Source organism: Pseudopipra pipra, chromosome 14 (genome assembly GCF_036250125.1).
Source record: "Pseudopipra pipra isolate bDixPip1 chromosome 14, bDixPip1.hap1, whole genome shotgun sequence".
Classification (NCBI taxonomy): Eukaryota; Metazoa; Chordata; class Aves; order Passeriformes; family Pipridae; genus Pseudopipra; species Pseudopipra pipra.
In genome coordinates, this window is record NC_087562.1 from 5,544,676 (window position 1) to 5,558,994 (window position 14,319).

General features: G+C 38.8%; 1 protein-coding gene and 1 long non-coding RNA gene across 4 annotated transcripts in view; both read left to right on the top strand.

The window, feature by feature from the left end:
- The window catches only part of CDH13 (cadherin 13), a 448,971-nt gene that overhangs the window by 260,360 nt on the left and 174,292 nt on the right, over positions 1 to 14,319 (top strand). The window lies entirely within an intron of this gene.
- On the top strand, positions 1,240 to 3,925 carry LOC135422012 (uncharacterized). The gene is made up of 3 exons (XR_010434278.1): positions 1,240 to 1,873; positions 2,541 to 2,657; positions 3,829 to 3,925. It is a non-coding gene; the product is annotated as an uncharacterized LOC135422012 (long non-coding RNA).

Sequence of the window (14,319 nt, forward strand, 5' to 3'; positions counted from 1 at the left end):
ATAACCCATTAAAGTATTATCCAGTAATTAACAGGTGTCCAGTACATTTTGAGAAAATTAAAATAATCTCATTTGTAGTAATTATCAGTTCACTCCAACTGAGTCTGTGATGGGAGTGTTGGAAGCAGGACTCTACAACCCACTCCAGGGTTCAATTAGTCTTGATTTTTGGCATAAAGAGGTTAAAACTCAGAAAAGGCTCCAGATCAGCTCAGGTGCACAGGTCAGAATAACTGGTCTGTCTGTGAGGACTGGAAATGGTGAGTCACCCTCTTCAGTCCCAGACAGAAAATTCCCTTTAACTTCCTTCTAACTGCACAATGATTTGTGTGCTCACTGTCCCTCCTGCTAAAACAAGCTTTCATCTGCTTTTCTGTAGTTATACACTTGACATACCAAAAATCAGTCTAATGGCCAGATCAGAGTTAATGCCTGATGTTAAAGGTTGTAAAAACACTATGGTCTCTCTCCCTTGGACAATTGATGTAATTAAGTGCTCATACTTCCATGCACAGAACAGTGGAAGCACTGGTGGTTTGTGCTTTTGGCTCTTTTTGCATTATAGCCCAGGTTCATTAAATAAAAATAAGCATGTTTCTTAATTACAATACAAATGAATTTTTTAAAAAATGCTGGAGTCCTTGGTGGGTACTGAAAACCAAGGGCTCAAATGAGTTTGTGTAATTCACTGTGTAATGGTTTGCAAAGGGAAATTTATGCACTAAAATAAATTTACCAGTGCCTTTTGCACCTGGGCTTTTGCACCTGTTTTACACATCTCCTTCTGTCCTCTCAGAAAAGAGAAGGATGAGCTTTAAAACCCCAAGCAGTTTGGACACATGAGACAACCTCATTTGTGTCATCCGTCAATTGAAAGACACCGAAGTGTTATATGGAAAAATGCCTGGCCCTGTGGCTGTGCAGAGGAGGAGGAGGAGGAGGAGTAGGAGGAGGAGAAGGATGCCCTCTTGATGGGCTTTATTAGTGATATAAAACCTCAGTTTATGTTTATACTCTTCTAAATCACCATTTCTGGCTCCTTGCAGGCCCAGCAGCCCCGCAGGCTGCCTGGCCCTGCTCTGTCAGTGCCCTGTCACCACTGAACACTCAATGGGGTTCATTCAGACCCTTTAAAGGGCATGAAAAGGGGGATAAATCCCCACAACTTGCAATCACGTGCCATAAATTTATGGTGTGATCTGGGGACTGATGGCAGGAGAGGCAACGGCTGAAGCCCTTTTCTGCCTGCAGAGTCCTTCCCCTCAGCTGGATGGAAATCCTGGGGTTGTGTTCCCAGGGGTTGGAACAGTGGGATATAATTTCCTCTGGCAGCAATTCCATGGTGTGGTCGCTACTCCAAGTGCCAAATGAAAAAAGCCTATAAAATGTCAGCACAGGCAGGATTTGCCTTAGTGTGCAATGCCAGGATCAGTCAACAGACACGTCCATCCTTCCTTTGTTATGGAAGAGATCCGTGGCTGAATGGAGAACTGACCAGTGCAGAGTGGCAGGATTATTTATTCTCTTGCAGGATAATTTGATTAATTTTCCCAATGTTATTTGATAGCTATTATCAGGTAGATAGTGTATTTAAAAAGAAAAAGAGATAGAAAAGAGATGCTCTCTTTCAACTGTGGGTTCATATTTTCTTGGCTTTTTCCCCTCTCATTTCTCCCTTTATTTCAGGCACTCACAATATCTCTTTTCCCACCATTAAATATAGTGCTTGGGGTTTAAATTGCAGTCTGTAATCCCGTGAAGTCAAAGGATAGTTGCACATTACATTTGGAAGAGTGAAAGCAATTGCAATAGGAAAAGAAACCTTAGTGAGAATGACCCACCAGGAAAAAGCAAACAGAAGAAATAATGACAGGTAATCTGGTTTTACAGTATGAGAAGTTTGTGGGGTTTTATGGGAATATTCAAAATAGTTCACGTGGCTTTCACACATTGAGCCCAACTTCTAGAAAATGAAACTCTAATTTCTTGGTTCAGATTATATCTTTTAAATACAGAAAATGCCACCTTTGCACACCACCATTCATTTCCACCCATAGTTGCACTGTTTCTGTGTAATAGTTTTCCATGGCTGTCCACTGAAAATAGATGGGAAATTACATTTATTTTTAGAAATCAAGCCCTCCTAGTGAGCACCACTAACATGCTCAGAAGTAAGTAAGGGATTTTTTTTTTTTTTAAATGGCACATTTATAGACAAAGAATATTGTAGTAAGGATGAAAAGCTTATTTTTTGGTTTCTTGTAGGGGGGAAAAAGTTGCTGTCAGCTGGTGTGTGTGATGTGCAGAGAATGCATGAATGAGTTAGAATCACACTTAGGGAATGTGACAGACAGGTTGAAGGTGAAATCTCACAGTGGTGCACAGTTCTGACTTCCCATCCATCTTCTGCTGGTTGGAAACTCCCAGTAGAAATGTCTTTTAAATATGGATCTAAGAAAATATTAACAGATCTAGATTCAGGACAGTGATTTCTTCAGACTACAGTTGTAGCGCATCATTACTCTGATTTAAATATCCAGCAGTAAAATGTGTGGGACATCCTTTAGATGGAAACTGTGTGACCTCAGTCTCACGTTTTCAGCTTTGTACAAGTGAACACTACAAAGACCAAAAGAAATCTTGATTCCAAAGTACAAGTAGAAAATAACTTAGATAAAACATTTTAACTGATTTTTCCACAATCCCTACTTATTATACTTACAAGCCAGTTTACAAATGGATAGCACCATGTGCTAACAATTATGCTGGTAAAGATAGTACATGGTTTCTTGGGTTGTTCTGTCCCAGTTCCACATCTGTTCATTAACAGCGTGCTTATACTGCTGTTCTGTTCTAAAATGTAGTGTGGGTAAAACATGTTCTTAAGAGTAGCACAGTATTTGATAATTGTTCTAAGAAGTAGGAATGTTATTAAAAAATATGATTTTGTTTAAAATAGCAATATTTGCCATGCAAACATTACAGCAGCACATCCAGCACCTCAGAGAAAGGAGGTGGGACATTCCTGGGAGAAATACATCAGCTTCCTCTGTGGAATCTTGGAGAGGAAAGCAGAATATCGTGTTTACTATAAAAGTAAAGAGCACAGTCTATTTTTAATATAGTTTCATTTTAATCATCAAAAGCATTGTCAGGAAACTTGGCAGGGAAATTTATTTTTGACATGGTTTTGAAATCGAGAGACACATCTCAAGACAAAGCTACCTTAATTAATGAAATGATTTATGACACACTGCAGGGCTTGTCTAAGGGGTCATATGATTACTCATTCAATTAATACATATTATAAATGTTCTTCCAGTCCACTCGAGGGTGTAATTTTATTAAGCACACAGGGAAACAGGATTTCTTGGCCTCATTGCTTTAGGCTTTGAAAGGGCAGAATATGCTTGATCTCACGGAGGGAGGTAAAAGACATGTTTTTACACAGTTCATTTTGGGGGGAAAAAAAAACAAACCAAAACCAACCAAACAAAAAAAGCAACCAAAAACCCCCAACTCTGCACATTCAGTTGGTCAAACCTTTTTTACTTTTCTCCACTGAAGATGTGTTATTTATTTCTCCAAGCTGTAGTCTCTCATTTACAGTGACAACCAGCTCCTTTGGGCTTTGAAAATATTGCCAGACTCTCAGTGTGATTTTACAATCTGAATTTCCTGATGTTTGATTAAAAAAAAATGTCTCTTGAACAGTCATTTTCTTTTACCGTTGGCAGTTATAAATATAGCATGTTTCTTTAAAGCAGCTTTAAATTTTTTAAGAAGTGTTATTTAAAAGTTTTTTTATCTGTCATTTCTTGCCATCAGCCCTGTGCTCCCGAGTATCTGAGAAGTTTGGAAGGCTCTGAAACACTGAAGTTAAAGGGAGTGTTAATGAAAGATCTCTTTGTGTTTTCCTGTTAAATGACAGTTCTTTGTGTCAGCTGAGATTGGCATATTGTGAAATCAATGGATGTAGGAATGTCAACGAAATTCATGCAGGCTTGTTGGTGCTAAAAGCCCCTGTACTACAAACCCCAGTCTTTGGAGAGAAAACGTGCAACGATCCCTTTTTAGCACAGAAAAAAAATCATTCCTGTTACATCACCAGCTCTTCCATTCAGAATGTGGAGATAATGTAGGCCTGGGTTGGTCGATAAAATCCCCACAGATTACAGAAGGGCATCAGCTGGATTCCGTACAGGACTTTTCTTTCAAAATTTAATTCACTCCCTTAATTTTCTTTTCTATTTTATTGCCTGAACCATTAATTAATGTCATTGATCTAGAGGTTTGAATACTTTAGCACCTGCAGCACCTTTGCTGGGAAGCTTCGTAGCTTAGGACTGCTACCCAAAGCACTCTGTAAATTCTCTGATTCAGCACCTAAGGTAGCATTTTTTACTCTTCAAAAAGTTCTCCTCTGGGGCAGAGCACCAATTATAAAAATGCAATCACAGCAGTTGCATGATATTAAAATAAATCTTACACAGTAGCATATAATAGCAAATCAAACTATTAAGCAATAGAGAGTTTTTTCCTTTATGCAAGAATAGGTTCTTACTCCCCCAGGCTGTCCAAGTGCTACAGTCGAGGAATTGTGAATGTTTACAGGATTGGGCTGGGATTGAGCAAACCCTGGAATCATAAAATCACAGACTGGTTTGGGTTGGAAAGGACCTCAAAGCCCATCTCATTCCACCCCCTGCCATGGGCAGGGACACCTTCCACTAGCCCAGGTTGCTCCAAGCCCTGTCCAACCTGGCCTTGGACACTTCCAGGGATGGGGCAGCCACAGCTTCTCTGGGCAACCTGTGCCAGGGCCTCCCCACCCTCACAGGGAGGAATTTCTTCCTAATATCCAATCTAAACCTCTCCTCCTTCAGTTTAAAACCGTTGTCCCTTGTCCTGTCACTTATACAAAAGGTCCCTATCCCTCTTTGTAAAGACAAAGCCAGGTTAAGGTAAGAGGAGTGAGCATCCTACTGATGTGCTTCAACTGAACTTTTTTTGTATTCTTCCACTAAGAGACAACAGCTCATTGTTTTAAGGCAGAAATATGGTATTTAGGTACTTTGTATCTGGGATCAACATTCCACTCAGATACAGTAACTCCAGTACCAGTAAATTAAACTGGTTTGAGGTTTTCATCTGACAAATTGTGCAATAATTTTATGAACAATTTGGAGGAATACTCAGACAAAATCCTATTTAAGAGAAAGCTCATATCCTAAAGCCACTCCGAGAATTTCTGTTAATTAAAGAGTGGCCAGACACTGAATAAGAAATAACATTAAAATAATGTAGTTAAGTTAATGAAGGGAACTGAGATACTGAAATGCCTGTGGTGTGGCTGTGAGTAAATGGATTTTGCAGTGCCTGCCATCACTGCTATACAATGACAAAAAACAAATGTAGGTTTAGCAAACAGAGTTTATAACAGATTTAACCAATATGCAGTGGGCAGGACTGTGACTGTTATGTCAGCTCTGTGTGCAGATGGGATGAGTCCCCAAATCTGCTTGGCCAAAACTTGACACAGGAGCTGATTTTCCAGCTGCAGCAGAGAAGGGCCAGAGCTCTGGAAAACAAAATCTGTGGAGACACCTCAGCATTCTTTAACAGACAGTGTAATGGCTCATGAAATTGCATACATTACTGTTTGGACACACTTGCAAGCATTGTTTTGCAAACTTCTCGTTTTTTTAATTTAAACAGTTTTGCCTTCTTGATTTTGAGCTGAACTCCATCATAGTCTCCATTCGCAAAACCCCACAGTACTCAAAATAATTATAAGACAAAAAGATAGACATGCCCCTTGGGCTTGTTGTGATCTTGCTTATTTGGCAGTTTCATTTGGGGAGGTTGCACTCGGAGCAGCTGGGTGGATGCTGCAGGCTCAGTGAAAAAGAACTGGAGAATTGAAAATTTGATCGTATTTTTTTTAGCCAGGGAAAAAAGTTAATAGTGTAGCTTTTCCAATTTCATATGTTGAAGGTTTGCCCTTGCTAGTTAAGATAATATAGTTTATCCATCCTTTGGGCTCTTATTTTCTCATTGCTACAGCTGTATCCAAGAAAGTCGAAATTATCAGCTTCAGGCTTCATTGCTATTGAATAAAGTTTTAACTCATTTTTCTTTTCTTTTCTTTTTTTTTTCATATTTTTTCCTTCAAACCGAAGAATCCTTTTGGAAGCAAGCAAGCCTTTTGTTTTTTCCCCCTCTTGCTGCTTTCCAGATCACAATTTCTCTGTCAGTTCTTTAACAGGTAGCTACTCAAACCAGAAAGTGTTAGGGAAGGACATCAAGATTCTGGATGTTCTCCTTGATCATTATTTGGATTAAACCAGCAGTTCCAGTTCTACACTTTGGAAACCTTTTTTACAAGAACCCTCACTCAGAGTGGTTTGAATGTAGATGTCTCTACATTCAATAAATCAAATTTTCTGATAAAGGCAAGGGTTGTTTTCTCAGACCTCACCCAGGGAGGGATGTTCCCCACACAGGCTGGAGCAGGGAGATTGTTCATTCTCACCGTGGCTCTATATTAAATATATTGTTCCATAAAAAGTGGTGTGATATTTACTCAGGGCCGGTATTACTTTGGTGTGTCCTGAGGGTTTTAAACAGTGTATGCTGGAGGAGAGGAAAAATATCTTCCTTAACTTAATGGATTTTAGCATTTTCATAAGCACGTCTGTGAGGATGGGCTGTGGTGATGCTGCTTAAACACTTCTAAATTTGCTTGGACTGCAGCTGCCAAAGAAATGAAAACATATAAAAAAAGCATTAATTAAGAGAAACCGAATGAAGTAAAGATTTCTTTGTTATTGTAGCTTTTCTCTTGCAAATCTGTTCTACCTTAGCTGGGGGCTAGTCCCTCATAGGTCCAGGAATTACAACCTGTTGAATGCTAAGTAGGTGGTGTGGAGCAATATTAATGAGGATCTGTGGAGCAGACTCCTTATTACTGCAGCCAAAAGGAAAAAAAGGCAGGATATTTCATGGTTTGGTGCTCTGCCTAGGGACACCAGATTTACATATGGCCTAAAACTGCTGATCAGAGCTAATCTCCCTGATCATCATAGCTTGAAGAAAGGTTTAATATTCAGGATGTTCTGAAATATTTTTTTTCCTAAACAAAAATAGGCTGCAGGAAAGTGGGCCATTGGCAAGCCAGGACTGTGTGCTGCTGCCAAGAATTTTAATGGCCCGATGCTAAGCAGGAGGACTTGTGCTCCAGCAAAAGTTTTGTTCTCACACACTTGCTCAGTTTATTTTGTTTCCTTAAGTCTGCACTGAATCACATTTTTTCCCCAGACTGATCTGATGAGTCTTCTGAGTAAAACAGAGAGTGGGACATGGCTGCTGGATGAGTCTTGACAGCAGACATGGCTCTTGTGATGGCCATGGGATGTCCTTAAATTTTTCTCCCCTTGACCCCTTTCCTGGTGGGATGTGCCAATTTGCAGCTGAGAATGGCATCTTCCTTTCTATTATTGCACAGAAACAAGGGGCACAAAGCTTTTTGGGCTGGGGCATCCTCATTTCTCCTCCCTGTTATTTTAAAGGTGTGCAAATTAATTTTGCCAGCTTTTGTCTTCCATTCTTTACAATCCTGGGCCAAGAACAAGGTAATGTGCCAGCTGGGAATCGTGCCTGCTTTCCAGCTCTCCCTGTTGTATCCCCAAAATTCTTATCTGTGTCACATTCCTGAGAAAACCACAACCAGTCCCTTTGCTTCTAAATGACTTCCTGTAATTGGCAGGATTTAGTCTGTGGATCCATTTAGGTTTCATCTATAGATGCATTTACAGATCCCCTGCAGTCTTGGTACAACTTCTACCAATATGTGGCATTTGCTTTTATCCAGTAGCTAAAAAATTAACATCTTTGATCTTTGCTTTATGGTACAAAGGGGGGTGATAGTTTTAAGAAATAAAAGTCCTGGAAAAAAATTGCAACTGCAAAATTTTGCCCACTGAAAATAACTGCTCAAGAAAAGTAGATTGAAAAAAAAATTGCGTTATTTTTGCTGATTTTTTTTTCCTGGGGGCAGTAAAAAGCAAAAAGCTAAACAAATAAACACTCCACTCTATGTCCACCCACCACTCTGTGCAGAGTCCATCACTGAAAGGTTTGCAGTGGCTGATAACGTGAGGAGAATTTGGGGGAGGTGTTTGCCCCATTCCAACCAGACTTGGTTTTGTGGCTTCTTTCTGATCTCTGTGTGGTATCTTTTCTTCCCGTGGCTGTAGCAAATCTGGGATGCCTCATCCCTACCAGAGCAGCAGGTTTCCTCCCCTCTCTGCCCCTGCACAGCTTCTGTCGTGGTTCTGGTTGAGGAACAGTCACAAAGTGCTCCTGAGCTGGGAGGGCACAGCTTGAACGTGGAGAAGTCAGGAATTGAAATAATTTTGCCTCTTCTGCATCACATATGCTGGGTATTCTCTCATGTGTTAAACTGCAAACCCCAAAAGATGTATTTTTTAACTGTATTTTTGTTTTATTTATTTCTTAAAGGGTAGAAATTTGTTTTGAATTTTTTTTTGGTTTGTTTTTTTTTTAAAGACGTGTAAGGATTTTATTTCAGGGGAGCATCTTGGATATATGAACTGGCTTTGGTAGTCTCAGCTTGGATGTGATTTGTGACCTTGCTGGTAATATCTGTGACAGAGTAAGAATTTTATTGCCCATAAGCTTCCCAGCAATGAATATTTCTATGTGTTGGTAGGTGGCACTTTTGGAAATACGCTCTTGCTCATGTAAACACATGTGCAATGTCTTTTTTTGCAAATCACCACTGGGAATTGTCCCATGAAAGCTCCTCTGAGATGCTGGTTCCTAATTTTTCCTGAAGTTTGCTGAGCACTTTTATCTTTATGTCTTTACTTTTAATCACATCAATTGAGCTTTTTAGACCAGTCTGGGAGAACACTGACATACAGAAGTTGTTACTCCTACTTTTGACTTTTCCAGTTAATTTTCAAGAACGTAAATTCTGGCTTGCTAATTAATTTTTTTGCTTGGTTGGAAATGACTGCCACAGTTGGGAACTGCAAGTTGCTATGGAGATATTTTCTGCAGGTTTTAAAAGGTGAACGAGGATGTTGAGATGTACTCATCACGTACCTAAAGTGTGGATAGATATATTCACACCTTAATTCATAAATTCCCACTGTTTGGTTGAGATTTAATATTTATTATAGTTAAATAAAACGGCTCATTTTTCCCATTTGGAATGTTTCTTTCAGAGCTGGACAAATAACTCTGCATTATCCACATCTGGTTTTATAATTATTATGAAACATGAAAGTTACCTCCTTATAGGTCAAACAAATTCATTTATTATTTGGAATGTTAGCAGAGATGGTTGGCAAAAAGTGCATCAGCTGTGTTTAGGTCTAAGAGAAAGCAGGCAGGGAAGTTTGGCCACACTGGAGCTTAGAGTAAATTTTCTGTTAATGAGAAAATATTAACTACTTTGTACATAGGTTTTATAGTGAAAATCTACATATTTGAGAACAAGCACTTGCTGGTGTTAACTGGAAAATCACTTAGGGAGGAGTTTGCAAGTGAGGTCAGGCTGTGATGAGCTATTTAGAATAAATAACTGTAAAGGATGTGGAGTCCCAGAATAATGAAGGAAGAAAGACCTGTGGAGATTGGTTGATCCAGCCCCTCTCTCAAAGCATGGCCAAATTTATAGTCAGAGTATTGCAAAAACTATCATGGAAAGCCCCTTTGGGACATAGAAGCAACTTAAACCAGATTCCCTGCATAGTTTCTAAAGGGCAAACTTGGTTTCAGAGAGAATACAGCTTATTTAGGTGGAATAAAGGCCACACAAATCCAGACAAATCCACACAAATTCAAATTCTGAACAAATGTTTGGTTTGACCATATTCATGGGCTCCTTTTCTCGTAAAAGTTCATGTTAACAGTTTGCTCCAGTTAATGGAGGTGGGAGGCAGATGCTTTTTATTGATGAAATCTGTCCTTCTGCCACAGGTCAGCAAAGGACATGCGCAGTATCTAAACTCCTAGAGCAGTTTCCTTTAAGGAGATTAAATAAATTCCTACTTTGCAGCCATAACCTCCTCCCTTATGTTTTCAAACAACTGCTGTTCAGTTGTTATTAATTATTTCCAATTTTTTATCATCTCAGAAATTCAGTGTACTGTCAGAAAACCCAAATATTGCCAAAATTTGTAAGGGAGAGCTGCACGTTAATTCATATTTTTTCTTATAAGTTTAGTTCTGTAAGCAAGAGAATACATCAGAATAAAAACTCACCACGTTTCAAAGTCACGGGGAAAAGCTTAAAAATACTGCCCTAATTAGCCCAAGAGACTGAAGAATTAAATTGATTTTCATACTCCTGTTTATTAATTCATTTTAATCTCCTGGTTTTGAGGTCAGACTCTGGATACACAAAGCTGAGTGTTACTGAGATAAGGAGCAGTGCCTGGTGATCTCACTCCAAGCAAAGCTTAAAGCTGACAGTGTGTAAGGCTCAGTCAGGGAATTCCTGGGGTATATTCCTTATGTTCCCCAGGGAAATGCAAACAATTGAGGGGAAGCCTTTGGGATGCTGCAGTTTCTGTCAGTGCCTGAGAGTTCAGCCATGGTGTCCAGCTGGCAGGGTGGGCAGCGGTGTTTGAAACAAGGGGTCACAGGGGGACTGAAAAGCTGCCTCAGGGCCTTCCTAGAGATGGAAAATGCCAGTGAGAGGATGGAAGTTAATGGGATTGACACTGAAACCTCGTTCTCTTCTTTGACACCCCTGCACATATACTGATTTTCTTTTTTTTTTGAAAATTGTGTATTTCAAAGCTGAAAGGAGTCAGTGTGTCATATTGGCTTCAAATACAGTTTGCTGTTATGGATAACTTTATGAACCCAGCAGTGAAAAGAAATATTTAACACTGTAGTCTTTGAGAGACTACTTTGAGAATAAACCCCTGCTTTACCCTTCCTATTTGTGTCTGAAAAGCACTGCTCAGTACAGAGGGGAAAAGAAAAAAAAGAAAAGCATTGTTTCTCTGTTATCAGCCATGTTACCCTGTGACCAGAATCCCAAACCTTTCAGATTTATAAACCAAAACACTTTGGGGAGAGCTCCAATGAAGAGCAGTCCCAAATCATTCAACAGTGGCAATAAAGGTGCATAGAAAAGGGATCATTCAGGGATATTTAAGGAGTTCTAGTAGAATGTTCTGAGTTTTAAAAAGTTCATGTTATATTTTTATTATATGAATAGGTATCCATGAATCTCCCTCATGTCATGCAGTAACTTGCTGCAATATTGGAAGTCATGAAAGACACAGTGTTCACAATTCTTTAGTCCTACAATGGTCAAGGCTACATTAATATTTACAGTATTTATTTGTTAAATGCTGAATCATGTTGAACCTACTGTTATCTTTATAACACTTATTACATAGAGCAAGCAGAATTTTAAAGAATTCACAATTCTCTCTAATTATTGGAGAAAGATGTAATACTTTAACTGTGATATTATATGAATTACTAATGTATTTTTTTAAATGGTTGTCAAAACCCAAATGGTCATGTTGGCACATATTGTCATAATAGAAACAATACTGAGATATAAAGGCTGTTTAGAGAAGTTTAGGGTTTATTTTTCTTTTAAAATGCCGTTCATTCCAAGGTGAAATACTGCTGCTGGAGAATTCCCTGGGAGCTTTGCCACCAAACTCAAGACTCTAAAGTTCACTCTTAAAAATATTTAAGGTATTGTGTCAAACTTCCTACCACAGTCAAAATCCAAAGAAAAAAAAAGGCAAGAACTTAAACTGTGGAGGATCCTGGGACACACCTCTGCAACCATCTTCAAAGTGAGGCAGGAGAATACACTCCTGGAAAGCTGGAGCATTGATGTGGTGCAGGAGATGTGTGTTGTAGCTCGGTCCTCTACTTCCCTCTAGAGTCGGTGGGGAGAAATAGGTGCCTCCAAAGGGTGGTGAATCCTCCAGTGAACCAGCGTGACCATTGCAAACGGTGAAATGGCCAGTACCAGGAAATAAATGTCACCCTGGGTAACAGAGTGTTTGAAGCTGGGTGTCAGCAGGCTGAAAACAGGCAACTGCTGAAGCCAAAGCAACGTTTGTCATGAAATTGGTGTTGATGTCTGTCATACGTTTATTTAGGAAGGGTGAACAATTGGTTGGTTACTCAGACTTTTAAATCACGTGTGACTGAATCACAGATACCCAATTCTCATAATGATCACATTGTGCTAGAGAGAAACAAAAAAAAGGGAAGGAAAAGTTCAAACCCTCTCTATTTGCTCTCGATTCATCTTTGGTTTGCTCGTTTATTTACTTGTTTGGCTGTTGCTGGGAGCTGTGATCAGTCATGGTGTGTTACCTGTGAGCACAACAGGAGGGTCTCAGATGGGCAGCTTTGACGTGCTGAAACTTTGCACAGTTTTTTATTCAATTTGAGCACAACAACGGGTTTGTGAAGTCATAACATCCTTTTAAAATTTAAAAGGGAAAATTGTCAGCGTTAGTTCAAAGAGGAGAAGCATTTCTACACACCTATGTATTTCTTTTAATTCTCATATTTCATTAAGATAATTGATCTTATGGTTGTCAATACTACTTTCTTGGTTCACCAATGACAAAACATTCTGTAGTTGCATTCACTAAGTCTAAGTCTTACTTTAAGATTAGATTTGGTTTTGACTTCATCATATTTCGCTTACTGTAAGCTTGTGTATGCTTTCAGTTTAAGTTTGGGTTTAGCAAATATACTTTTACTTTAAATACAAAACTATGATAAAAGACATGATTGTTCATACCATAAAAATCACTCAATCCTGTAGTGAAAAGATACAAGTCAAAAGGAAGCTCTTCTTTCTGTAAAAATACCCCTATGTAAGTATCCCAATATGTCAAATGCAGTACAAATTGGTGAGCTTACTCCATTTTTTTAATTTTTAATTTTTTTGGCATTATACCTACATGTTATGTGCGGTAAAGGAAGATAAAATAAAATTAAGAGAAATGGTACAGAGTAAGAAATTAAGTGAAATATATAAGCCAGCACTGAAATTCAGTTCCCAGATGATCACATAGCTCCTATTTTTCTGGTCTGGGTGATGTAACATTCAGTATATCTGTCCCTAGTAGAAATATTGCAGGATTACCAACCTTTTTGTAGGACAAGTCTTGAGTTCTTTCCTGTGAGATAACTCTCTGTGTTCCTTCTGTTTTATACACCATGAAATTAGGAAGGTTAGAGCCTGTTCAGGTTTTTTGGCTTCTAATAATTAATCTCACAAAGCCTTTCTGCAGGTTTTTTTATTATCACAGCTTGAAAGAAAAGCTAGAAATGACCACAGTGAGGGTTGGTTGTTCAGTGTTGACTCTCTTGGTTCCACGTGCCTGTGGCTTCATTTCCTTTGCTCTTCACGTGGTTGCAAATTGTGTTTTGTAAAACTCATCTTATTTACTGCAAAAGGCAGGGGATGTGAATGGAAAGAGGGTGTACAGTGAATAAACCAGGCACTGAGAGCAGAATTAAAAGCAGCCAACAAATCCACTTTTATTTTACTGCTAAACATTAGTTATTTTTACTGCTTAATGTTAACAACTATCACCTGAATAACACCAGTGGCACATTATTCATTTGTTTTAGGTTCAGCACAGAGTTCTTGGTTTTTACATACCTTTTTCTAAGTTATTTGTCACAGATGAGTTAATGACAGACTGGATTTCATTTAGGCTTAGCTAAGGCTATCTTCTCTATCTCCAATATCTTTTTATAAATAACAATTCTTTAGCAGTGTGACAATAAAAGCCCTCAGTAAGAACTGAGCTGATAGTACAATTAATTTATATTGAGTAAGATGCTTCCCCTTGTATGCTTGGTTATTTGGGAGTTCTAGCAAAGAACAACACAAGCTATTCTATAAAATTAGCTCTCCCTGTGTCCTCCAACAAGAAATCTCAAATAACCTTTAATGTGATACCTGTTAATTAATTCATTTTCACCCAGACCTGTAACCCAGTGAAATATTGAAAGCAATGCTCCTTCACTCCCAGTGTCATTTGTAGGGCCATGATTCCCCAAACAGCTTCCATTTTTTATAACATTAAAGAGATAAGAGAAGATCTAAAGAGATAAACATTTTGTATAATTCCAGAGAGATAAGCAAAGATCTAATGCTGGGGAATTGGAGAGGGATGAAGAAAGAGCCTATGTCTTTGTTGGATACTGGGTATTTAGGAATGATTCAGTAAAAATGGAAATGCAGACAGATATAAAGTGTCATGGCTTTGCATGTGC